General features: G+C 38.9%; 2 long non-coding RNA genes across 2 annotated transcripts in view; one reads left to right on the top strand and one right to left on the bottom strand.

Annotated features, from left to right (window-relative positions):
- The window catches only part of LOC115586181 (uncharacterized), a 141972-nt gene that overhangs the window by 53100 nt on the left and 61143 nt on the right, over nucleotides 1–27729 (top strand). The window contains exon 4 of the long non-coding RNA XR_003984832.1: nucleotides 2705–2801. This is a non-coding gene — a long non-coding RNA (uncharacterized LOC115586181). The remainder of the gene's footprint in view (nucleotides 1–2704; nucleotides 2802–27729) is intronic.
- Nucleotides 684–27206, bottom strand: LOC115586182 (uncharacterized). Its single transcript, XR_003984833.1, has 3 exons — nucleotides 27001–27206; nucleotides 14236–14365; nucleotides 684–2823 (listed from the first exon to the last, which is right to left on the bottom strand). It is a non-coding gene; the product is annotated as an uncharacterized LOC115586182 (long non-coding RNA).

The following is a 27729-nucleotide window of genomic DNA, read 5'->3' as shown; positions in this document are numbered from 1 at the left end:
TGCTTTTCCAGACCTGTTTTAATCTGGTGTTTGTTGTGAGGAATACAATGATAAAACTTAGACTGTTAGGGGGGCAAACTGGGATGATGGTCCAGGCCCGGAAATCTAATGCTAATCCAAGCTAATCTCCATACTCACTCTATCCACATGCCTTCACTCAAAATGTAATTTACCACAACCGGAAGCTGCTAGAAACATTTGTAGAATTAGTGTTAAGAACAGCAACACTAATGACTGGGTACCAGGTAACATTTGTAGTGATTCACAACACATCCCACCACAGTTCACTGAGGGCTATGGCCCAAACACCTTGTCTCAAAGCATGCTGGGAAATTCCAACTGCCTACCTCGGGTGGCTGTGGCTCAGGGGTAGAGCCAGCGTCTTGCCATCGGAAGGGCGTTGGTCCAGTTCCCCTGGTCTGCATGTGGAAGTGTCCTTGGGCAAGATACTGAACTCCAAACTGGTCCTGATGTGCTGGTCGGCCCCTTGCATGGCAGTCACCACCATCAGTGTATCTTTCAAGCCCTCATCTGAGCAGAGTATGTGCTATTTATCAAGGATATAATTTACTTTTAGTTTTTTAAAAAAAGTGTCTTCATTTGTAAGAATTAGTGTGTTTGCCAATGCCTGTGATAAGTCAACCCAGTTCATTGAAATAAAGACAGAGATGACATGGCACTGATCCTGGCTTGAAACTGTTTAATACTGATAATAATAGTTGATATTAATCATCTCTTAAAACAAAAATAAACAACATTTGTGCTGAATTAAACTAAATTAAAAATGAACAAAGTAAGAGTTATTGCCCAGAAAGGTTGCTCGACTTTGTTAATTTGATTAAATGGTGCGGTCCCACACACAGCTAATGGATGCAATACATTTTTGAAAATCAAGCTTGTGTGTGGACCCATAAAACACTAGCAGTGCTGTATGCTGTCTCACCAAAGCACGGCGGTGTCATTCTGTCACTATCCTATCTTTCCATGTGTGCCATATTTTCAGGTAGCGAACCACAGATGCCAGTTGAGGCTTCAGGGTAGATGAGATAATTGTGCAAGCACACTAGAGACATCCTCCATCATTATCCACTGTTTGTAACTGCAGTACGTAACACAATTCATCTTGTCTGTGCTGTTGGGTAAAGCTGCAAAGTTCAGCTTTAATAGTGAGGTGTTAGCGACTTGCTTGGACATACAGTAGTGTGTGTGTTGTGTTCTTATTTACTTTCGACTGAGCAGGTCAAACTGTCTCCCCTTGCGTCCAGCTCTTTGTGCTTGTCAGACTTAAACATGTTGAAAACCCTAATTTGTCCTTTTCATGTCATTTTTAGTAAAACAGCACACAAGTATATTTTCCACTTATGTCTGAGTGTTCCCTTCATGTATTTAAGAAATAGCAAAATTTATTTCACATTTTAACTTGCTGCTTCATTATCATGAAACAGGAGCTCGTATCCTCTCTGTAATTCACATTTGATAAGAAAACCAGTAAGTTGTTGCCCCATGTAAACAGAGCCATCTGGAAAGGCTGTGAAACTTGACTTCAACTTTAGTTTTTTATTATCCTATCGTGACTCCAGGGAAAGCACACAAACACTGTGTGTAATACCTGCACAGAGTTCCTTTCTTAGTTTCAGATGGTTTTGTGTAAATACTGGCAGATTAGCCCCGCGCAGCAGACTCATCCAAGTGCTACACAGGTTATTGTTGGTTTCTGTCATATCTAATACCCAATTAGAAAGATGTCTCTGCAAAACAGTTATATGAAATAAGGACTTTAATAAAATAAGTTTTTAAGAGAGTATTTTGTCCTTCTCATGTGCTCAAAAAATACTTAATCAAAAGTTGTTTTGTAGAAATGCTGTCATGTAAGCAAGCCCGGAAAATGTAGACGGGTCCACCTGAGCACCCATAAGAGCTGCATACTGATGAATAATGAGCATTGAGTATTGATTACCGTAGCAGCCCACCCTGTCTGAATTAATTCTTTGGAAACACTATTGTTAATTTAAGTTGATAGAAATCCTATTAGTTGACTTTGTTTTTTTAGTAATTGTGTTATCTTCTCATTCATTACCTTGTCTAATGCTTATGCAGTCATAGCGGTGAAGAAACAAAAGCCCCTTGCTAAGGTTGGACGTGCATGATATGAAGCTTTTTTTTTACTTTATGTTTGCCCTTTTGTGTAAATTGCCACAACAACAATTACATCTACGATTTCACAAATCTGCAGATATCCCCTTGAATTCTATGATGTATGTAGTCTGCCACAGTTTTCTTTAGGTATCAGTGCGGATAAGTATTTAGTGTCGCAGCATAGTAATATAACCAGTGGGAATTATCCTCTGTTATATCACTTATCCTTGTAAAGTGGACTCAAAAGTTTGATTGCATCCTATTGGTCCTGTCTAATCACTGCCACACTGTGTCCCAGAGTGCTCCAGGCTTCTTATCATTCATTAACCTCTAGCCGTGATGTCGCTCTGCCTCTTCATTCAGTCATACGGCATTTGAAGTCACTGATGTATTTTGCTGGAGAAACAATGACCATGTAGGTAGAATATATTGTGAATTCAGGGCTTCGTTAAAGGTGACTTAGTCTCCGCTCTCTCTCCTTGTTCCCCTCTCAATTTCTCTCCATCTAATCTCCCTCTGTCTATAACAATAAGAATTAATTAGCCTGCTTATTTTTCTCTGGTTGTAGAGAGGCTCCCCATCTGGATGGAAGACAGTCCTCTGTGTGCCTGATTAATGGCGTGGAGAGACAGTTGCCAGTTCTGAAGCCTCGCTGTCTGGCCCAGGTCAGTACTTCCAGAAGGCAACCTAATGTTAGTCCAAGAGAAAAAAAAAGCCTCAGAGATTATTGTGCTCTTTTATAATGAGCAGGATCTACCTAAGTTTTAGTTCTGACAATAAAAAGTTACCTGTACAAAGTCATTCATGGACAAAGGGATTTGAAACCTTGAAAAGGAAAAAGTATACATGCATTACTTCATTTTGAATTAATATATGCTGTTGTTTATACACAACTGCTCAGCTGCCCTGACAATCTATCACCGTTGTTCAGGCTGTTGCATGGCATCACATTTGTAACTCTCAAACAATGCTTCTCATCAGTGGTTATCACAACTTGTTTACTTCATGTCATAAATGATAAGGGGTCTTCTTGCCTTTATGTATCTTTGAATATTTTTTACATAAATAGGAATCATGCCTTCAGCCATTTAAAAACTTCATTAAAAATGAAAAACAACAACAAACAGAGCAGGAAAAAAAAAATTCCACCCACTCTGTAATAACAAAGCAACAATTTGGAGGACTAGTCCAATCAATGTAATATGATTTTGCAAATATATACTTAAGCATGCAGTGAAGCACTGCTTGTGATTTTAGCCAGCTAGTTGCCTGGACCATAGAATGGAAGGGCAAAGCATCTCTCTTGCCACTAGAGCTTTGACTCATTTGTCACTAACATGTCAAAGAGAAGATGACATTTACAGCCTGGTGAAGTGCGGGCCTCACCGCCCATCAGGCACCCCTGAAGTAATAAATGTTTACCTTTAAGAAAGAGGTCTGTGGGTTCAGGTTTTCTCTTTAGCAGTAAGAAGGTTCCTTTATACGCTGGTTTCTTATTTTCTCCACCGTTCACTTAATTTGTCAAATAGACAAATGGCAGTATTTCCACTACTGTTATTATTTGAAATTTACACTCAGCTGAAAAAATATTGATTGATTCAATGTTTTTGTGTCTATTCACGTTAGCTGTTTTAGACATGCTCAGAATCGCAGTTTGCCAGTTGCAATTCTATTCAGTTCAACATTAAATTCTGTTCGACATTTCAATAAAATACTCATTAAATATATTAAATGTTAGTATATTTGCCTGAATGTGATGAAGTCCATTATTGACCAGTTATGACATGTTTGTAAAATATTGTATAAGATACATAGATGAGTTAAGTGGTGAAGGCTCATGTATTCTTGCTGTCTGTTAGAAAAACAAAAACATAGAAACATAACAGTTTGGTTTTTATGTAGGTATCAATACCCCATTTGTTTAGATTATTTCAGCTCAGTTTTACACAAAACATAAATGGCAAAAGCTTATAAGGTAAGGCACATGTATTTGCAAACTTAGAGCATTAAATATAAATAATGATACATTAAATTTATTTAAAACATTATTTACATTGTTTGGGAATTCTTAACCATGTCAGTCCAACCAGTAAAACAGCCAAAACATGACAGAATGCACAACAGTCACCTGAGGATCAAGTACTCACACTGATGAAGTGAAGCTACACAACAAGCCAGTAACAAGCACCAAACCTTAATTAAGGACAAAACTACTGGCCTTGAGTTTTGCTCCTAATGGAGCAGACTATAAAGTTGTAAGAAGGTAATTTCTGAAGACACTTTGAATGTTTATTTTTCAGCGTGTTGCCAGTATGTTATCCTTTCTCTGATAATTACTCTTGTAAGAGCTCTCAGCTGTGTAGACATTGTTCAAGGATCTTAATGGAATCCTGATAAATCGAGTATGTGAAGGGGATAACAGGTCGACTGTGTCTACATTGACCTACACTGATAAAATGTGGACTTATCTTGAATGTTTGTATCCCCAGCTGTCTGTGTACAGACAATAGCACCCTAGCTAATACAACCCCGGCTTGAATAGCCCATGACTTGAGCTCGTACTAAATCAATGGAAAGCTGCAAAAATGTGAAAACGAGATGAAGAGAAAACCAATGTCTGGGCCTTCAGGGCCAAGATTCGCAACATCACACTAGACTCTTATCTGTGGACGCGTCTTTCCCCTGAGAGGATTCTACACTCCAGCAAACAGCGGGATTCAAAGGTATATCAGGTGCATGACCTTAGGGTTAGTGAAATCTACAGCCAAGCAGTATTAGCTGAAAAAAATGGACACAGAGCTAGACACCATGTGGCCAGCATACAATTATAAACACACACGCACACAACAAACTTACTGTTCCTTCTGTTACATGCTCAGTCATACAGTACTACAGTAAATAGTATATACTGTCATACATTCAATTCAGACTAATGCCTTCTGCGATAGATAGATAGATAGATAGATAGATAGATAGATAGATAGATAGATAGATATACAATGTAAAATGAGCTACGCACAACAAGTGAACAAATGTTACGGACTAGAAAAAGTTTTTGCTACCTTCTACAGTAGCTACTTTTGGCCTGGGATGAGCTAAATTTAAGTTAAATTTGATTTAATACTGATTGACTTTGCATTATGCCAAGACATAATGCATAATGTGCTGTATCTTTGAAAAAATAGATCCATTATCATTCAATTTTCCCCTCATTAACCTTTGGTTCATTGCTTAATGTGTCACAGGGCAAAGGCCATTGTAATCTCTCTCAATGGACACGCTGTTCTTGATCAATATGCTTCTTGCTCAGCAACTCGCATTGTTTTATTTTCCTGCTTGTGTTCCAGAGTAAGGTGTGAAAGGATCATTCCAGGTCTCAAAGGAGAGGCTTCTTTCAATATCCTCAAAGTAGCGGATCCCACCCACTCAATTGTTCTCTACATAATCATATAAAAAGATTCAGGAAGAGTTGTTTTTTATTGTTGTTGTGTTTTTCCTCTGCTGAACAATGCCCTTCCGCCACAAGGTCCCATAACAGCCTACCAGTCTCTGTTCAGCGCACCTCCACCCGTCATCCCACCCTTGCTATCTCGTTTTCCTCATCTGGCCCAGGCCCACTTCCACATCTACATCCCATTGTCTGAGCGAAGGCAGCACGCGCAGGGCTGGGGCCAGTCCAAACATACTCATCTCTTTCTCTGGAATACTGCCAGTATTCTTTGAAAAATGTAAACTTTGTTACTTTCCATATCCACTAAACAGTTGTGTTTTAGTAGTAGAACAAAGATGAAAGTCTCTTTGCCATTGAAAAAAGGGTGTATGTATTTACTCACATGACTTATACTGTGTGTACGTGTCATGTTGTATGTTGGGATTCCTGCATGCACATGTGTTGGAGAAACCAAATCCCAATCCATCATGCATTCCCCAAGGTGGGCCAGCCAGTGTGTGTGTTTGTCACTGTCCCCTGTCAGGAAAGAGGGTTGGAGCGTGTTCTCCGGACGAACCCCCTTTGGCTGAGGAAGTGCTCCTCTATATTGGCCTCTTTGTGGCTCGCTAATCGAGCTTTCCTGTCAGCAGGCTGCACAGTCCCAGTGCAGGGTGCACTACGTGATACGGACCCACTCCGGTGCTCCAAGGGAAGTTCTGGGATCAGCAGATAACAGCACAGCTCCCTCATCTAACACGCAGAATAGTGTTGCGTCTCTCTGTCCCTCTGCCCATGCATGAATAAGGAAAACACCGATTTTAACCGTTTAAAAAATTCCATTATTCAATGCTCCTGACTGCCAAATGGTCTCCTTTGGAAAACCCCATAATTTCCTTTAAACCTTTAAAGTGTGTGTATAACAATACTATTTCCCAGAATGTGGATAATTACATATAATTGAACATCTATTGTCACAAAGCTGAATACAGCTTGAAGAGAAAATACTGTCATAACGTACATAACTCTACCTTTTGCATTGCACTGTCTGCTTTGGGTTGCCAGTTTTGTGATTAAAACAAGACTATTATCCCTCCCACCTGAATTCTGTACCCCGCAGTGGGCCATCATGCAAACTGTAGCCCTCTTTTCAAATGTAAGCAGGTTTTAGTGCTATCTGAGAAGAGTGGCCACGAAGGACCCATGTCCTGGTATTCAAGACCAATTATAAAATTATAATCTGTAGATGTCACTTCCATTTAAAATTTCCGGTTATTCAAGCAGTCACTGACATGTCAGGGGGATTTTTCAAGGACAGTGTAGGATGTTACAGATATCTCATCGGTGACATCACAATATGTTCTCAGCAGGTTACCTTCATTTAGATGGTATATTATTGTTCACCTGTTCCCCGGTTTAGGTAAGAGAAGACAACTGATGTAACTATTTTCCCTCTTGAAAGATTGCAACAAACATTACATTTTAAGACTATATATTGTACTGGTGTGTAAATTCCATCTGAATTAGATTTCAGATAGACAAAATCAATGGAGGAACACTCCAATGTTGAGAATTATATCTGCCAGCTACACATACAGTTTAATCCTAATTGGTTATCCATGCTCAATTTCAGCTCCTCCAAAGCCTTCTTTGTTGTGAATAATTACAGTTCAACAGTTGTTTGGTCTGAAGTTACTAAGTATTGTGGAATTTCGGCTCACTTGATCGTTCAGGAAAGATGAAGAAGACTCAGAGACACCGATGGCTTACGTTGAGATAGTTTATAAAACAAGATCTTGGAGGGGCAACATGACATCATGTCTGTCTGCACCTAATTCTCCTCATAAATACATTTCTTTATCCAATATCTTTTCATAGACTTTGTCATGGGCTTGTAGGCAACTTCCTTATTTTCACTTCATGCATTGCATAGCCTAAATGACTTTTAAATGGGCTGCCCTGTCACTCAACAACCAATCACCGTTGTCACCGCTTCTAAGTGTGTCCTTATAAATTGACGTCATCCATAGCAACAGAGAGTTACTTCTAGTTTAGGAGTTCACTGTTTTCATAACTAAAAGTAGGTCTCTTGTGAATTACTTTTAAGAAACAACTCCTACATAAAAACTTTTAGTCCGATTTAGGAGTACTCCTAACGTTAAGATAAAAGTCTTTGTGAATACGGGCCCTGTTCTGTAGACATATCTACAGTAGCTTTGAGTATCTAGGTTGCAGAGACTATGAGAAGATTGCTCGAAGAGCAATCATCACCATCGTTGTCCAAATTTTAACGCCTGTACAAGACACTTATGACCTCCTATTTTTTGGAGACATACTGTCCTTGGATAATCATATTTCTTCCCCAATACTAAGTAAACCATAAAATCAAGTTCTTAGTTCCTGCTGAAAAGGCCAAAAGTTTTAACAATATCTATTTAACAGTTATCAAGTTACTTCACACAGATTTGTAGTCACCTTATGATAAAAAAGGCCCAATAATATCACACCTAAACTCAGGGTCAGATGATGCATGTCAATCCAAGTTTACATAGACACACCAAGATTGCACCTGCTAGATGTAAAGGCCAATGATTACAATTGTTTTATATTCACTACTGGGCAGCATATATCTCCAAAGTATGAGATGCGGAGTCCAATATTTGAAAAACAGGAATATCAAATGCGGATCTGAAGCTGGTGAAGTATTATGACTTTTAGTGGTGACATTTTCCAGCGGCATATGGCAGCAGGCTCATGGGAGAGCACAGCTTTTTGATGAATACTTTGAGTCTGTGGGACCAAAGGACAGTGCCTGGCATATGTTGCCTTCTGTCTTTGCCTTGTGAAATGATAATGTGGCCTCGCAAAAAAAAAAAGGTTCTGAAGCGCCTGAGCTGCCATTTTTAGCAACAAGAAAATATCATAGGATAAACATGGAGGAGCTGGCTACACACGTGTATATGAAGATGTAGGTTTGCGTTTTTAAATGAGTTGCCAATGTCTGTCAATTCAGTGTTCTCGCTTTTCATAACTGTTGAGTTAAATTGATTTATTTCACTTAAATGAGGATGCTCACATTTTTACAAAGCTACAATGTTTGTATTTAATGTAGATTTCAGCATGGTGACTGACCAATAAAATATGTAAGATTAAATATATACTAGGATTGGATTTAGGTTAGACATGCTTCAGTTCAGTTATGTATAACTTGTGCATTTTAATGTATTGCAAACAGTCTCCTATTTACACATCTAGCAGACACCGCACAACATTAACATTCATTTTGAGTGTAATAACTGTCCACCTGATGAATATAATTCTCACAGTCACTCTTTTGTTTCCACCAACTCCTAAGGTATTATGCAGGTAGCATCCAGTGGGTTTTGTCAAAACCTTTTATTGCTGAAAATGACTGCCTGCTGTGTAACAGTATAGTTCAATCTTTATTTTTTATTTTTTTATATAAGTTAAAAGGTGCAAAACCAAAACAATATGCTGAACGGTTCTACAACTCTTCATAGAACTGGAAGGAACAGCAAAGTTGAGTGATAATTCTTTTTGTTTGCTTTTGGCCAATGTTGTTATCAGGTTATGCAAAGACATAGGTGATTCTTCCACAGGCCTAACTTCACCTACATCTTTGTGTCTGTGCTTAAAAATAATGTTTTGTGGTTATATAGTTTTAATTGTTATTATAATGTATAAGGAGCTTGGCCAGAAGCTGTGTGGAGGCACAAAACTATGGTTCATCTTGAAGCCTGCAATCCTCCTTATCACTGTAATATGCATATCTTTGGCCTCGGTCATCTCCTTACTTCTGTTTGAAAATATACAGTTGAATAGACAGTAGAGAAAAACAATATATCACATTTCAACAGGGCTAAAAGCTCTGCTAAGTTTGTGTTAGAACACACACATACACACATTTGCATTCTGCATTTTTCCATAAACAAAATCAAATTGAAACGGGTAAAGCCAGAAATTAATTATCCATCTAAAGCAAATGTACTGGAAAATATAATTTATGGAACAATTATGAAAATGGTGCGCTTAAGTGAAAACCCCACAATAATTTAATTAATATTTCATTGGATTACTCTTTTAATTCCTAGCCATGGTGAGCGTGATGGAATGTACGAGGCTGTTGAGTGGAGTGGTGTTTTAGGTTTTAGGTAGAACACAGTGGCGCACACACACACACACACACACACACACACACACACACACACACACACACACACACACACACACACACAGACTCACACATGCACACAGACACACAAAAAGCTTGTGCCGCTTTCAATGAGATTGGAGTTTTAAAAGGTTGCTGTTATGAAACCAAATCTGAACCAAAGGGTAAATGTTCTGCAGGTGATTAAAAACATTTACAAGATGAGACCTTGACTCTTGGTGCTGAGATACGTTATATGATAAAGCATATTATTATGTACTGGACGCTCTGCAGTAGAATGAACAGATGTAGGTTTCAATGCTTGTCTGCCTTTTGAGTTTAAATATCTCTGTCTTAGCATACTGTGTGGGTGATTGCATGCAATTGTATCAACTCAAATGGTCCCTTTGGCTGAATGTCTTTCCTCTACACAGGGCCTCTTTATGCCAAGGAAGGACTTGCCCTTCTTCCTGTCACCCGTCCACTGGGAACAGTGCTCTCTGAGCAGTCTCATTGGCATGCTAAAGAGCCTTGATATTTTTGTCTTACATTTAAAGAGGGAATTACGCCGAGCTATTGAGGGCTTATGTCCAAGGCATTTCAACTTTTTTCATGGTTCCTGGAAGTCGTCCAAGTAGATTGAAAAGATGGGAAGGTTAGAGAATGGATAGAGAGGTTATTGACAGCGCTGAGGTTAGTACTTTGAGGGACAAGCGGAAACAATGTGCTGACTGTTAGCCAAGGACCAGCTCTGCTGTATTGCATAGCGACATGAGTGTCCTGAGTAGGCTTTTTTCAAATGTTTCTTTCCTTCTCCCTAGAAAGCAGCAATTTGTAAGTCAAGAGCCTGGCAAAATGGGCAGTGTGGGGGGAAAAGGGAGTTGAAAGTGTATGGTGTGTAAAGTGAGAGCCTGGGGTCTGTATAGGGCAAGTGGAGCTCTGGTCAGCTTTGCATGCTGCTTAAGTGGCTTCCTGCAGCTTGCTGTAAAGACACCAGCAACATTGTATTAAAGTCCATTTTATGCATATTTAAATCACTTACTGTTAATGTTGTTAGATACTACAAATTATATCAGTAAGATATCAGTCTCATTAGTAAAATGTTGGAATAACATTTCACATGTAATTATGTTTGCACATACTAACACATTCCAAAATAATTGTAGAAAAGGATTTTTTTGTCACAGCCTAGTGGTTACAGTAGGTTACCAAGTGCCGATTTTTGTAAGCTGGCTTCAGTAAAACATGTAAGCCTGTTAAAGTAAAATGTTTAAATGCTAAAGATACAAAACTGACGCAGAATACGGTGTCACTGCTTTTTCAGTATTTTCACACCACTGTGGTTCTCTTATAAAGAAAAATATGATTTAGTGGAATACATAAGAAAATTAAATGTATTTAGATTTAGTCATAGAGAGCTCCAAAATCAGGATAACAGCACCTTAGTACTCATGTGTCCAAACACCAGGGTGTTGATGGGCATCATGGCTGTGTGATCCCTTCGCTAGATGGTCTCTAGTGTTCAATTTGTTTCCGACTGGTTCAAGTTATGCTGGATCTTTCTGAATAAATCTCACATACAGTAGAAGACATTTAGCTGCTTTGAAAGCACAAACACAATCAGATGCACAATATGCAGAGAAAACATAGAAAGAGAAAACACACACACTTGTGGACTAAGCCATGTCCTCTGAGTGTCATATATAACCCATCAGTCTATATTCTGCCTGGCTGACAATATAGCCATAGCCTGATTAAAACTGTATTTTCCACTGAAATTCTATGCTGTTGAGCTTGCCTAATTGGCAGATGGTGAACAGTGCTAAACATTGTCATCCTTGACACCAAAATTGCAGAGCTGGCTCGCCAATGACACACCCCTGCTGTGGCTCTCCACCAAATTCGGCAGAGGGCGAGTCACCAAAATGCCAAATGGGCCTGGGTGATGAATCCTCCTCTCTGCACCTCTGGAAAATGTCATTTCGCCGTTAAGATGCTCCAAAAATACACCCACAGTAAAACAAGTCTGAGCCCTTAGTCTGACAGTTTTACATTTAACAACAGTCTACCATACATCATAGTTTTTAGCCCTTGATATTTAAACAACGATGTGGCCACATTGTAAGATTTGGTAGACTTGAGAGGAATGTGTGTACGCCTAACTAGGGCTGCACAATTAATCAAAGCTGCCATTTCTTCAATAAATGTAAAATATGTGACCCAACAGTATTATTATGAAGTACTGCAGGGCTGCTGAGATTCCCTGACCTACAAATGTTGTTCTCCAGATGTAAGAAAACATGTTTGTTTAGGACAGACCCGAACAAATTCGACATCATGATTTTCATTGTGGAAATTACCATTTTTGCATCACAGGTTTCATAGTGACATGAAAAACTATTACAATATATGTCAAAATAATCACAATTTTACCATGTCCTACACTCCTGCAGGTTAACTTACCTCTCTGTACTTGATAGGTTGTTATATACACAACTTTTAGAGTTTCTCCACATAGCACTAAGTGAATTTTCATATTTCTTACCTAATTTGTGAATTCTTTCAACTGAGGGTTTTGCATTGTTGTAGAAAGTAGTGCAGAATTCATATACCCCAAAAATATGCTGTTATAATATTTCATAATTTTGTTGAAGAATAGTAGTTGTGTCAAGTTATAATTAATCACAGATATCTTCTGGGCAAATGAGTAAGAAAGAGGTCCTCTCAGCTTTCTGGTAGATTTACAGAGTGACATATTAACTGTGGCCTCCAAGGCAGGCATTCTCGATAGAGTCCCTGAAGTATCAAAACGATTATGAGAGCCATGGGCTGCCACTGGAAACAAACTCACTGACACGCTGATAAAATCCCTGCCCCGTGTTTATATGCCATTTTGCAAAGAAATCAGAAAAGGTAATCATGTATGGAAGCCGAGGTTAAGAAGCAATGTAACAGTCTATTAAGTTTAATATAGATATGTAGAATAAGCATATGCAGGGAGACATTAGCATAAATCTTGGTTACACACGAATGGTGCAGTGCACTCTATTCTCTCCCTGCAGTCGGGTCTAATGACAAATACTGTGAATGAGCCATGCCAGCCTGCTGACTGCTCACTTGAGCTCTCAATTAGCCCCTTTACCAGTAAGTCTCTAGTCCATTCAGAGCTCTAGTATTATTCAGATTTCCCAAAATGAAATGTAACAAAAACATTACCATTATTTAATATGTACTGTACCTTGTATGGGTCATTTAAACTAAAGAGTTTCCTTTGCCAACTAAAGAACACCTCTAAACATGAAGAGATTTTGGTTCCGGACCAGAACGTCACATGACTGGCTATTTACATATTAAGCTGTTGGCTAAAGATGTTATTCAGAGTGACTAATGGTGACTCATCAGCTCAGTGTGTTGCTGAAGGATGCTTCAGCGGCACATGTAACTCCTGTCTTACCCACCACAAGCATGTAAAACATTATAAAAGAATGGCAATGTGTTAATTGTTATCACTTCTTTGACGCTTTTGTGTCTGGGATGCAGTCCAATTATAGCTCTTTGCTAATTGGGATAAGCAAAGCGTTTTTTGTAAAAGCAGCTAGAAGTATATTCATTTGTTTGTTGATTCTGGCACCCCCTGTAGACAAAAGTGGTATTGGACCACCGCCCTCTGTGATAAAACTCTTGATCTGAGGATCGTATGCATTTGTTTTGAAAGTGAATGAATGAAAGATGGGTAATTTGGATGATAAATAGCCTCATGGATGAGGATACTGTACACATATGTACACCCGTCTAAAAACTTTCATGATGCATTGGTTTCGTGTTGAAGTTTTCCAGTCGTTCTATCCATTTTACTTTGGGATTGAAAGGTAACTGAGTTTTTGGCTACAAGTGGTGCCATATTGTTTTGATTATCGCATCTTTGGTCATTTTTGTGCTTTACTAGAGAGTGTACAAGCATGTGAGAATCATGATACAAATTCCCACGGACTGCGGAGGGCTGCCATGCCAATGTGCAAGCTGTATTAGGCCTCTTGGTTTTACACTATTTCACTGATCAACAGTTGTTGGCTGTACGGAGACAAGGAGCAAAGCAGCTAACTGATTAAAGCATGGGTGTAAACATTGCAGGATCTGAAATATCCCCCCCCCCCCCCCAAAAAAAAATGGCCTTGTTAATGTTTTTGGAAAGGAAACATGTTTCTTTGGCCTCAAGGATACACTCAGTGCTTTTGGTGTGAATGTTTGTCATCTTGGGCTACTGTGCCAAATAACACGGCTATGTCCTTTTAAAAGAGAAGAAACAGCTTCCTTGAATCCCTCATCATCTTTTTTCAGTGTCAAAACTGACAATTGACAGCAAACCGCAATAAACATTTTTATAAAAGCGATATATCACATGACAGAAAACCCACACTCAATTGAGTTGTGCTCAGTGTTGCGCCTTCAGGGGCTAATTGGATTGGTGTTTAGCAAGACCTGCAGATGAGGCAAAGATTACCTTCATGCATAAAATTGTCTTTGTTTTTCTCCATTGTCTTGTCGCTCCCTTTTCCTCCTTGGTTGCTTTTCCCACTGCCTCCCCCATCTGCACAGGCCATCGAAGGAGTCATGTAAGCATACCTTTGTCCCTGCATGGGAGGAAGAAGAAATGATCTGGTATTAAATTTCAATAACACGTTTTCCCAGGTCCTCCAGAGTACAAGCAATCAAGGGTTAAATTGGATCTGTAACGTATGCTCTGTGACCCACAAATCGCTTACCCATCAAACAGACTCATTACGAGCCGGCAAGCAGATGAGTGTTTGTGAGCCTTGCCTCTGAGCGGTGGGGATTGTGTGTATTACCGCTAACACGGCTGAGGTATTTAAATTTTGATTTTTTCGTAATGGGTTTTGACATGTTTCATTTCCTCTGGGGGAAGCGCTCGAGACCTCCGAAAGTAAATGTTGCTAAAAAGTCATCAAGGCAGAATATTAAAATGCCATCAAATAAGAATTTCACTAATGCGATGGGGCTTGGGCTTCAGGTACGCAGGGCCGGGGTCAGAAGGGCTTGGTTCTGGGAGAAACACTATTTGTTCCCCTTGGCTGCCTTCTTTCCCTCTTAAATAAATTATTAAACTACTTCAACCCCCTCCTCCTCCTCCTCCTCCTCCTCCTCCGCCTCCTCCTCCTCCTTCTCTGCCCGTCCACCTCGGGTGCCTCTCACAGCTTAGCCCTTGCTTTTGAAATGAAAGGCCAGTAAGAGGAGGAACTGGTAGAGCTCTAAAATAGCACACCTTTGGCTGAAATGAGATTAGCCGAATATATCTACATTTACAAGGCTCAGCGTTCGAAAGCTGTCCTCCTATACGTTTTTTCTTGTAATAGTGCAATGCCTTTTAAAATTGCGATAACTCATTGGTGATAAGTTATTGTACATTTTTGTAGATCTGAAAATGGAGATCGATGGACCTGGGTTTCCATACTGCAAAGCTATCTGTTTTGACTTTTATCGCCAAGGTGTAAACCGTTGCATTGCTGGTAGTTTTTGTATTCCATGGGTACCCCTTTTGAGGCCATTACCAAGCTGACAACCCACCAGCTGTCACTAATTGCCCACTAATGGGGTTTGGTGGTCTGATGGTTTGTCTGTGAGGGGCGTTCCAATTCTGCACCGGAGGTCCTTCTGGCTTGCCAAATCAAAGGGGACACATTTAAAAAAGCATGTCATGTTATTCTGTTATATTACCTCTAACTGCACCTCTACAATAACATCTAATTTACAGGGCAATATATTTGGAGACAAAGATTTCTTGCACGTGTGATTAATCACAGATAATTTAATATTCACCTGACATTACCTTGTATTGTTTTTTAAAAAAACGGCAGAGATTGCTTTGTTGGTGGCAACAGCCATTAACATGCATGATATTTTCCATTCCTTGTCATTGAAATCTTTGCAGGAGACAAGAGGGGCTCGTGTCTGCCCTCTGCGTCAGCCAGCCCGCTAATAGATGTGAGAAGGTCATCTGGCATTAGTGGCAGAAGTACGTTAGCATTTGTGCTGAGCGTCTCTTGCCAGACTGTGTGCATGTTTGAAGGCGCTTGGACAAGCAGGCCCTTTCATGGTGATGAATGGCTTTTTTCAAGCGTTCTGCTCCCTAGTTATGAGAAGGGTGACCTGGTCATTGGACGACTTTATGAAGCTATAAAAAATGTATGTCAGTCTGCAGTCTCTAATGCCATCCCTAAACGGGGGAAGGGGGGCAGGGGTAGCTGGAATGGTAAAAAGGCCATTTACCGTCACTCTAAATAGCTCTCTGACTGCCCTTCTCCACTTATCTGACAATGTCCTTGTCGTCAAGACAATTTTTTATTCTCTTTTTTATTTTTCCCCTTTGAATCAAGGGTAGACAAGCCAGTATTCCCACCTAGTATTTTACAGTTCACTACAGTCTACTAACCCGCAGTTACTGTTGATGTCATATGTTGCTCAAAACACAAGATCAGTGGTCGCGCTGTACTTATACATGAAACAATTTGCAGTAACAATACTGTGTACCCCTGCATAATGGGTATAATACTGCATGACCAGTAATTCATACTCTTCCTGGTAGAAAATAGTGTGGGAATACTACCGTACTGATCCAGGCTGAACATGATCAAGGATCCATGATTTTCTCCTCATCCACATGTGACATGGCTGGATGCCATTAATCACAAATGTCGCCTTTTTAATAAATATGCAAATTTATATTAGCCAAATGGTGTTACAGCTTTTGTGTCATTAATAAATAATGAGCTTCTTTGTTGGATATCTGAGGTATTTAGATACAAACTGCTCCTACTAAAAAACAATGAAGCACCACGAACGTGTCAGACTCAGTTTTACTGCGATATTATTCGTTAAAGGGCTGTGCTGTATACATCCAAGGGCATCTGAAGTCATAGTGATGTTATGACCAAATCATAATGACCAAAATCATGATCTATTTTTGGCCATATAGTTAGTCTCAATAAGCATAAAGTAAACAGATCACCGTGTTAGAGGTAACTAGCTAGAGCAAAGATAGAGTATGACACCAGGTAATAGGAATAAATATTATATGCCATGTTTTATGTTGAAAAGCTTGGTACTGGAGGACTATGAAATACACTTCGGTGTACATTATTTTCTATAGGATACATCCTAAAACAATAAAAGAGTTATTTTTCCTCAGAATATTGGACATCCATATGCTAGCTTTTATTGTATATTTTTGTCAAGCACTAAAAACTGTATAAAAGTCTAAGAGCACACTCACACAGTGGTGGTAATTAGAACAAGGACTAAACTGTAACAACCTCATCCAACACGTTTTTGACTGTAGGTTTTAGCTATCAAGCTTAGACTGGCCACAGAAAAGGGACGTCCTATTCAAAGAAACGGTGCCAGAAAGATGTGAACACTGGTGAGGTGATTAAAAGTATGATTAAAAATGCTCCCACTTTCTTTCTCTCTCGTGCAGCACAACACTGCCTTTGACATGTTATCACAGTTAACCTTGCAAACATTTTCAGAGGTAAGCTAAGCTTCCAGAAAGTATTTTTAGAGTGTACGCTGTAAAAACGTCTGGTGATGGCCTGTTAACACCTAGCAACAGCAATAGAAGTAGGATGTGTTTATGTGGGTTTTGTATAAACAAATATATTAATTATATAAACTAAACCTAATGGCATATATGTAATAATTGCATAATATCAAAATGCTTGTAAACAATGGACAACAAATGAAAAGCGAAATAAATAAGCGCTGCGCTACTGCGGTGCAGGGAAAATAAATCTATTGCAAGAAACTGGATTTAAGTTATCAACCTTTTGGATTTTATGTAAGGAAATTCTCAGATGGGAGAAATTTGTATCTATACCTTACACCGTTTGTTGACAGTTTGAATGAGCATTATTTCTTGTGCCACTCATAGGTCTCAAATTGCAAGCTAGCTACTTTTACAATATAATTCAATGTGGCGATGTAGATATTAGTAAAAGTGGTATTGGTGCATTAACTAAAACATTTTTTTGACAGTTTACTCATGCATAAAAAAACGTGTTTCATAGAATGTGACCTGTTGAAGTGTTAAGATTTTTAAGTCGGTGAGACCCCTGGTATCTAAAGGATAGCAGAATTCCCAGGAAGATTAGAAATAAAGGAATTTTTCCATTATCAGAGCAGAGAGGCAAAAGTGAGATGTGGGGGGCTGAACTGGCTGACTCTGTCTCTTGGTGAGCAATCAATCATGGGCCTCGCTGCAGTCTCTTTGATCTGAAAACAGCTGTAATCTGTGGTCATTGTTGCTAGAGTAGATTGTTTGCCAAACTATTACCATAACTGTCAGCCCAAATCAGAGAAATAATCTCATGGCCCCGGACAGATGCGGTTCCTCTGCATTATTGATATGGTCATCTGAGAGAGAGGGGGAATTATAAAACATAGTTCTATTTACAAAGGGAGATTGGCTTGGTCCTTGAGAGTGAGTGAGTGGGACAGGCACCTCTAGAAAGTGAGATATAGCCAAGTTCAGGAGGAAAAAAAAAACAAATTTCCTGGCTGTTTTCGGGTCAACTCACCCCTGGGGTCTACTTCCTCTCTGAAAATGAGTCACCAGAATACACAATGGAGTGATTTCTGAGAAGTGCCTCCACATACACCTGTGCAAGGACATTATAATATGTATATGTTTAACTTTTCTTTTTTTTTTAATCGTGGTGCATGACCCTTGTGACAAAGCAAGACATGTATTTACTCAAATATTCATTGTTTACCATAAATGTTTACCTGCATTTGGTTTCTGTTTGCGGACATTTTTTTTTCTTTGTAAATGAAATTCAGGAGTGTGACAAAGGGGAAAAAAAACTGCCTTTAGCGCAACATTGAACGTTTCCATTAGAGCCCATGGTTGTACCTTTTGGAAAGGTTGTGAACCTGACCAACCAATGCATGTTTATTTAGCAGCCCTGCCAACCCTGTGAGACTGGCTAAGTTTCAGTCAGTTAGTGTGGCCAATGAAACAATCCCACATCTTGAAATTACAATGCCTTAACAGCGTAAGTAGAAGGACGTGTGAGGTTGTTGGTGTCAGCAGTCAGAGCAACATGCCCTAAGGTGGGCTGGCATCTCATGCAGGCAGGAAGAAAGAACAAATATTTTGCTCCTTTTATTATATGTGTGTGTGTGTAGATATATATATATATATATATATATATATATATGTATATATATATATATATATATACATACAAACACATATACACACACACACACATATACGGTTGCTTTGATATTTTAAACACCATTTTACCGGCCTTGAACACATAATTTGTGTTCTTTATGATTTTAATTTGTCCAAAAAATCAACATGCTGCACAAAAATGCAGGAAGAACAGAACACACTAAGTAAGACTTAACAAGAATATGCTTAACTGACTTTGGTGATATCAGGACTTTTCCTATATGCCCAAATTACAAAATCATCAGCGCACTATTTGCCAGACTTTCCTTTGTGGAAACATGTGGCCCTAGTTGGCAAAGGGCAACATTTGGCAGGATCCTGAGAAACCGATTACAAGTACTGGCATATGGAAGAACAAATAGTTCCTCATTCAGTGCATCAGGTCTGTGCCATCTTCATGGACTAAAAAAGAGACATGATGGATGTCTAGAAGTGCTCACTGGGCTGTGGCCATCTACTGTTGATGTGCAGTACAGGAGTACTACACGACCTGTCTGTCTGCAGTGAATGTCGTTTTATGTAAATCATGATTAGTTTACATTCACTTTGCTTCTGAGCATTCATGTAAAGCTCATATCCACATTCAGGATTGTTTGCCTTTTAATCTGAGACGTGTATATATAACACAAGTGCATCTATAAAGCCTGTTTCCATGATAGTGCCCTCATTGTTACGTTTTACAGTGTAACCCAAATTTCAAATCACTTTACCTTAACTATGTACAGTTCAACTACTTAAATAACTAGCTGCCAATTTGGTTAGTGGCTTTTGCTTGAATAATAGTACTTGATCCACAATCACCAGGTTTCCATAGCATTTACTCAGACAATGTGCAACAACAGTCCTTTATTACTGAAACCAGCATTATTGTGGGGGCCTTGATGTTTTAGTTTGTGATCCGATAATTAACTCTCATAAGATACTATTGATTTGTATACACAATGTTGATACTAACTTATCACTTCCTGTTTGTGTTTCACAAGAAACAAATTTGTATCACGATTGCTGTGTGAAACGACTACAGGAAGAGTTGACAACAGAGTGATAAATATAAAGCTGCCCTGAATAGATTTTGAAAACTGTTTCCAGGTTTAGTCAGGAGGGTATTTTCAAAAATTACGCAGATGAATTGGGTTTTATGTCTGACACTGTTGGGAGTAACACAATGTTTTTTCTTATGAAAAACCCTGCACTCCAATACGCATTTCAGCTGTGGTTTGTGTGCAAAAAAATGAAGGTCATGTACAAATGCAGTGTTAAGAGACACAGGTAAGAAGAACGTATTGCTGGACAGAACTGTGATATTGGACCATTTTACAAAACCAGGGATTATGTTCAATGACCACGTTGTCAAATTTCAATGATAAAGCTGTTTATTATTTGTTTATTGTAATATCAATGATATGTATTATAACTTTACATGGCAACTACAGTATGATTAAAATGTGATCAGAACTAGCTTGATAGATTGAGATTATGTGGTTTTGGTTACGTAAACCTCTACATAGATACTATACTTTGCACATTCTATATTCAATATGTAAATCATGTAAAGCAGATCTGTCTGATATGACACCTCTGCAAGAATACTGGACTTGTGAGAGTCTAGTGATTTCTGTTCCGCTTCTGACATAGGATTCATACGATACCATAATTACACAAATATACTGCACATTAATAATACGATCCAGAATAAGTTAAGTACTATGTGTCACAACTGGCTGTGATTTCTAGAAGGAAACTCAATGTTCAGTCCACAGTAAAATTGTACCTTTTTTCCTTACTGATGTTTAAATCTTTTCATGGCTGGAATCACGTCAGCAGCAGCCATTGACAGAGGTAGCTCGATCTCTTGCGATCCATAATTTACACCTGTTAGTTGACTCCTCCGTCATTTGTGAGTATACTCGGGCTTAAAGGTTAACAAAAGAGAAACAGGGCAAGCTCTGCTGCCGCTACAACAGATCAATGTCAAGTTAATAACCTTTTCTACCTTATTTCCTGACATGTATAGATCTGTCTCTCCTCTCTCTGTCTGCCTTGTGCACTCTGTTCCTTCACATGCCTCCTCACTTTCCCCTTTCATGACTTTTCCACCCTTTTAATGTGTTGTTATCAGTGAAAAGAAGCATTTTTTCAGCTTGTGTAATATTTTTCTAGACCTGTCTTAATAGAACACACAAACAATAGGGCTTTCAGACGGCTTTTTCTTTTATATGGCCTTGTTTTGAGTTTAGTGAAAGAGTACTTTAAGAGGGTAACCACTCTTTGTTCCTTTTATTTTGAAAGGTTAATCAGAAACATATAAAGTGGCCTATCCAGAAATCAAAACATATGCAGTATGTATTTATTTTGAAGGACAAATCACAGCATTCATGTTAAGTGATTACCAGTCCAACCAATAAATTGTTTTCATTAAAGTGAAGCAAAAAATGTTAATGTGCTCCAACAAAATACATAATAATTGTTTGACCATTAGAAATTGAATCATTCAGCTTGAATTGGATAGACATAAACATTTTAATGGTGTCACCAAGTCATGTGAAGAGGAGTTTGTGGTTGGATTCTCTTAATATTTCCTGACATTTCATTGAAGAAACGATCTATTGATTAGCCAAAAATCCCAACAAACAATAAAATGGACAACAGTCAAAATAATCAGTGGTTGAAACTTTCATGCACATCGGTCAAGATCCTCTGCTTTTCCTAGCAGCAAATCTAATGAGTGTGGGAGTCTGTATAATGGCGCTCCAAGGGCTCAATTGGCACCGTCATTACCATTATTAGGACACCATTCTATTTGGGTGAGCAGCAGCTGAGTTGGTGGTAGTGTGTGGTTTAGGGATTAACAAGAGTAAAAGTATAAAACCTCTCTCTAGCAGCCTGCAATATTCATTACACCATTAAACACAAAAGCATTTGACTAAACAAACAGCGCGCTGGCAATTTCGCTGTTCTTAGAGCTTTACCATTGTAGGACTTTCCTGATGGTGGAAAAAGAGAAAAGGCCACAGGGTCATTAAAATGAAAATGGGCTTGTTCTCTTGGGAGCATGTATGTGCTCAGATCATGTTTTCTCCCCCCTAGTTTTATCTTGGAGTGCACCATGTTATAATTGTAAATGCCTGCCCAGATGGCAAAAGTCTAGAAGTTAACATAAAACATAGGATTTATAGTTAAATTTTTGCCATAAAACAATGTTTAAGTTATTTGTTCATGTATTTAATTGTTTTAAATGAAATAATATTAGAATATAAGAACAGACAAGACCATGTTTAAAAAAAAAAATGTATTACCATTTTGTGAGGGTCAAAGGAGTACATTGTCTCTATATACTGACTTGTTTTGGAGACTTTTTTTATCATTTTAAATTTCATGAATTCAGCAGCTTGAAATCCTAACTACTGCTTGTCCGTGGGGTTAATCCTCTGTGGCATTATGTCATCAGATGAACTTGTAAACACAGTTGTGTGCATCTGTGCTCCATTGATTTTTTTGCAGGCAATTCAGGGGACAGAGAAAGGGGCGAGACAGAGGTTGAACAGCAGTATACATGTTCATGCCCTTGTGCTACAAAAGCCCTGAATTTCCCTTTGGGAATGAAAACCCGTAACCTCTTCGAATGATTCTCTTGTCCAGATGATCATTTTGGAATCACTTAGTCCAGTCGTAGCTTTGGAGACAATCATACTGTCCATCTTAGCTATCTCTTAGGAACGAAAAGACATGACCTCCATTCTTATTACCAATATTGGCCAGCACTCAAGCAGTGATATTCAACTAAGATAAACAAAACAACTCAGAAGTCTTGAGATTAGTGTGAAAGGTCCTGTAGTAAAAAGCAACTGCTAGTGTCTGGAGTTACTTCACTCGTACTACATTTAACTAGTTTTTGCAGTTTTTCCAGATGTCTAGACGTGCATTTTTGTATCCTTTGGCCTACTTATCCACAGGGAGCTGATGGAGTGAGTAGGAGAATCACTATTGTGTGTTTTGTTTTTATTTTTACATAAATATTCTTCTTGATTCATATAGGTTTTAAGAGCAATCAATAAGAAATTACATATGTGGTTACTTTACTTTCAGAGTTTTGTTTTATGACAAAGTAAGAACAAAAATTTCTGGCATCAGTCGTTTTTCATCTCTGTTCCTGTGGGTTAATTCATCAAAAAAGTTGTATTTCTCTTTTGTGTGATTGTGAGTAGAATGACCACTAAAGTAAAAATCAATAGCCACCACATTTATACAACCTGTTATCTCTGAACCAGCAAATGTAGCACTGCAATCACTATATATGCATAAAAGACACAGAATTCAGGTGATGACATTAAATATAATGCATCTGGCACAGAGATTTTGCCACACATGAACTCTATGCCAAAGATACATGATAACTTAACACCTGTTCTCTTCAATGAAATTCTCATGCAGTATTTACCACTGCAAATCTGATTTAAAAAAACTTAGCATTGTTAAAACTAACTATTTCAACTGATGTCTGCCATGACTTGGGAAGTTCAACAGTGGTTTCCTGCTCAATATAGAGGAAAGAAAATTTGGAAAATGAATGCACTAAAATATTGTTTGGAAATCAGATAACTAACTACACCCTTTAGAAGCAAATGACCAGAAGCCATAATTTACAACAATGTGCAGGTGAATTGCCAAAGTTATGATGTGTTCTCAAAAGTCACATTCTAGATTTTTCTATTTATATTCTTTCCAACACATGATTTATTTATGTATTGGTTGTGCCTATCATCTAACAGTAACCTTCATTTCATTTAGTTACCTAACTTTTGATAATTGCTTTTATACTAATGCTTAACATAAGGGAACAGCAAAGCATCTAAAAAAATGAACCTTATTAGTGTTTTAGTACTGGTTTATACACTTGGTGAAGTAGTCCTGTTGTTCACCATTTTCAGCTGAAGAACCTTTTCGCTAAGTGAAACCAGGCCCTCGGGTTTGAAAAAAAAAAAAAAGATAGAAAAAGAAAAAGAAGTTCTCTGTGGTCCAAGGTCAGTGACCTGCTCTGTAGCTGTCTCTATTCCACCTCAGGGCACCTGCTAATGTCAGCCCTCTTTTAGATTCCCCAAATCGTGGCTTGCCATTGGTTATTTTCAGCAGCGATAAGTGATCCCAGTGACCCCAGAGGTCTGACACACGGCTTTTTTTTAGCTAGAAGTCAAATGCCATAGCATTGCCTCCGGATCAAAGCCTTCAAAGTCAAACTCTACTTAGGCTTCCATTGAAATAAGAGCTCCAAGCCCAGTTAAGTGTAGAGAGCCAGACCAAGCTCATGGCTTGACTTTCACTCACACTGCAGCCAAGCGGTGGGCCAATGTTCATGTACACACGCACAAGCACACATGCACGCACAAGCACAAGCACAAGCACAAGCACACAAACACAAACACAAACACACAACAACACAAAGAAGCATATTTTTTCTTGTAATTTTTCTGCCTACTGGACTTAAGAACTAGCTTTGTCAGACTGTAACATTAGACTGACGCTGAAATGATACCAATATAAGCAGAGACTTATTCGCCTTGGGGTCAGTCGGTTTGATTCCTGATAGATGCTTTTAACCGTGCTGACACAGTACGAAACCTGTTTTTTTACGGTTTTGAAAATATGACAGGGTTGTTTATAAATTATTGAAGGGAGACGGGGGATAGATATTGTACTCTGTTCCTTCCATTCTCTCACCTAATCCTGGTCATGTCCACTTCCTTTTCCTGTTCCCGACATTGCTGTACGACCCCTCCCCCACCTGACAGGATGCGAAGTCTGGCCTCTCAGCAGATAATGTGACGCACACGTGTGCTAGCGGAAGACGAGGCCATGAGCCACAAAGGTCCACGCTGGGTCCCGGATTATGATAACATCAGGAAGTGCAGAGAGGAAGAGGTGTCTGCAGGAAGCTGGCCCGGCCTGTGAAGGCCTCAGAGAGAATCACACTTATCTTACTGAGAAGCCTGGGTGTCACCCTGACTAACATAATGTTCGTGTTAGGAGGGCTGACAGGTCCTCATCACACTGCTGCATACAGTACTTTGGACATCAGTGCTGCTGTTTAGCCCCTGGTCCTTGAAGTTAAATTGATGTACGATAGGGTTTATGTGTTGAACTACAAACGTGACAATTCTTTATTAATCACTGACAGAAAATAGACGTGAAGACAAAATAAAGTGAGCCTCCTTAAGTGTAGTGATACTAGAGAAAACTCTGTCCTTTAGAGCATGTTCCCAATGGAGACAGCTCAAAATAAATGTTAAGGTTGGCTAGTCCAGATGGTCTTTAAGAGTGTATTCCCCCGCCATAAGCACTCTTGATTTATGAGATTCTCTAATGGTATCTCTGTTCTGATCTGGCTTTCTTTCACCCTGCTCTCCTCCGAAGCTTTAAACTCATCAGGTTCTCTCAGCCCTGTCGTTAATCCTGAAGTACAAAGAAAAGTATGGCTGTTGAAAATTAGGGATTTTTTTCCCCTCCTCCTCCTTTCTCTTCTATACTGAAACTCCTGCTGTCTGATGAATGATAAACTGATGAGCAGACTTAATCCAGGAGAACTGCCCCCTGCTGCTTCACTTTACATTCCCCACACAGATGTATTCCGGGGTGGAAATTTGCCATGAAATTGAGAGCTGGTTGGTGAAGAATTCCTCACATGACACTGCAATGACTGAGCATGTACAATTGACCCCCATGCCTACGAGTGACATTCTTAGTTTTTTGTTATAGAGTGAGAGTGGGTGGGCCGCAAGAGCTCATATGTTGGCCTCACTAAATCCATGTTAAGTTTTTAAAAAGTATGGTTGTGATACAACCTACAGTACTCATCACCACCTTGTAGAGCATGAGTGACTGGGACTAAAAGGTCAAGAATTAAGTATTTGTAATTTACCCTCACTGAGTTATGTGGTTACACAGCAGAAGATGAGCCTCACATACTGAATACACAGCATTTTCTGTAAATAGTGTGTATGTGTACACTCAGTTGCTAGTTTAGTATGTAGACTTAGCAATACAAAATAAAATATTATAATATTTAGTATTTTGTTGTAAATGTGATAGACAAACTCTGTCTCATGAATTATGTTTGTATACTATTAATTCACAGCAAAAAATGCTTAAAAAAAACATAATGCCACCTGGATGACATATTTTTATTGACAGGAATCATGCTCAATTAACATATCAGGAAGGTAACAAAACGCTCATACTGAATGTTTGAGTACATGTTCATGGACAATATATTTCCTTTTTAAAAATGTTTTGCAAATCAATATCCACTTATAGGAACTATAGCATAAATTTGTTTGACATTCACAGCGTTCAGTTAAGGTTGGGCAAATTTGTCGTCTTGCATTGAAAGAAAAGTACTGGAAAAGTCGACACTGCCTGAAGCACAAGACCTGATGTGTTTACGCACATAACATAACTAACATTTAACTGACACAACAATCTCTTCTTTCACTGGCTTAACGTAACCACACACTAGGTCTTGGGATGTGAACCTCAGCCTCCGCTGACAAAGACAAAGTTATACGCCCACCATCACCTCTGACCAACTCTGTACAACTTGCATGCACTGAAAGAACAACACACACAATTGCATTTCTCCTCAAAAAAATTTGGTGAATCGAATTGGTAGTATTAGAAATTCAATTTTATGAGATGAAGATGTTGCCCCACCAAGCCAAAGGCAAGCAGTCTCATACGACAGCCCCGCACGTTCAGTTGTTTGTCAGAAGTGTTTGAGAGGCCTGTTGCTTCAACTTGATGATCATTTTGGGGAATGTGGTCTGTGGTGCTGTCGAACTATATTGCACTATACGGAGAGGAGTTTATGTCGCCTACCTTGACCTCATTGGTATAAACATGATTGATAAAACAATCTAAACAAGGTACATGCAGTCAGTGTAACACAATACGATACGGCAGCATCATAAACTGCAGTTAAAACCAACAGAAAAGTTTAAACAAGCAGGTGAATATTCTTACCTTTATGTGGCTATATGAAGGAATAAGGTTTGTGTGTGTAAAGAGAGATAGTGTGTCTGATCCTGCGTCATTGTTATTTAGGTTGAAAAAAAAAAAAAAAAAAATCACACTTGTCTTCAGGCTTGTTCGTTCACCGTACAGAAACCTTCTAAGGCATGGCATCAGTTAGTGTTTCAGTCTTCCTGTGGTCTCAGCACCAGCATGGAACTTTAGCCCCTGGCTGTACAGATGACAGTTTATTATGATCTCTCTGACAGGGTGTGCACCCTGGGGGACGAGGAGCTCATACTCTCATGCACACGCACGCACACACACACACACACACACACACACACACACACACACACACACACAAAACACACACACTCTTACTTACTATGCTATCCCTCCACTGGCTGCCATTCATGCATGCCTTTCTCTCCCATTTCCTTGTTCACTGTTCATCCAGTTCTAAAAGAAAAAGAAAACCTGTCTCCTTTTGGTCCTCTTTCATTCCCTTGATGCAATCTTCACAGACGAATATACATACAGTGCATACACAAAAACCTCAGACAGAAATAAGTACTGCATAAGTCAAAGGGGTGAGATTTTTATTGTCTCTTATGGTTATAAAGTTTGTGGTATAAATGTAGCTTGTACTTTTTGTGTGTCTGTATTTGGTACTACAGCTGTTCTTGTACTGAGCCGCACATGTTTTCAGTTTGTTTTATGTATTTAACTATGTGTTCA

Source organism: Sparus aurata, chromosome 8, assembly GCF_900880675.1.
Source record: "Sparus aurata chromosome 8, fSpaAur1.1, whole genome shotgun sequence".
In the NCBI taxonomy this organism is placed as follows: Eukaryota; Metazoa; Chordata; class Actinopteri; order Spariformes; family Sparidae; genus Sparus; species Sparus aurata.
The sequence above is the reverse complement of the archived record's forward strand: the minus strand, read 5'-3'. Positions and strand labels throughout refer to the sequence as shown.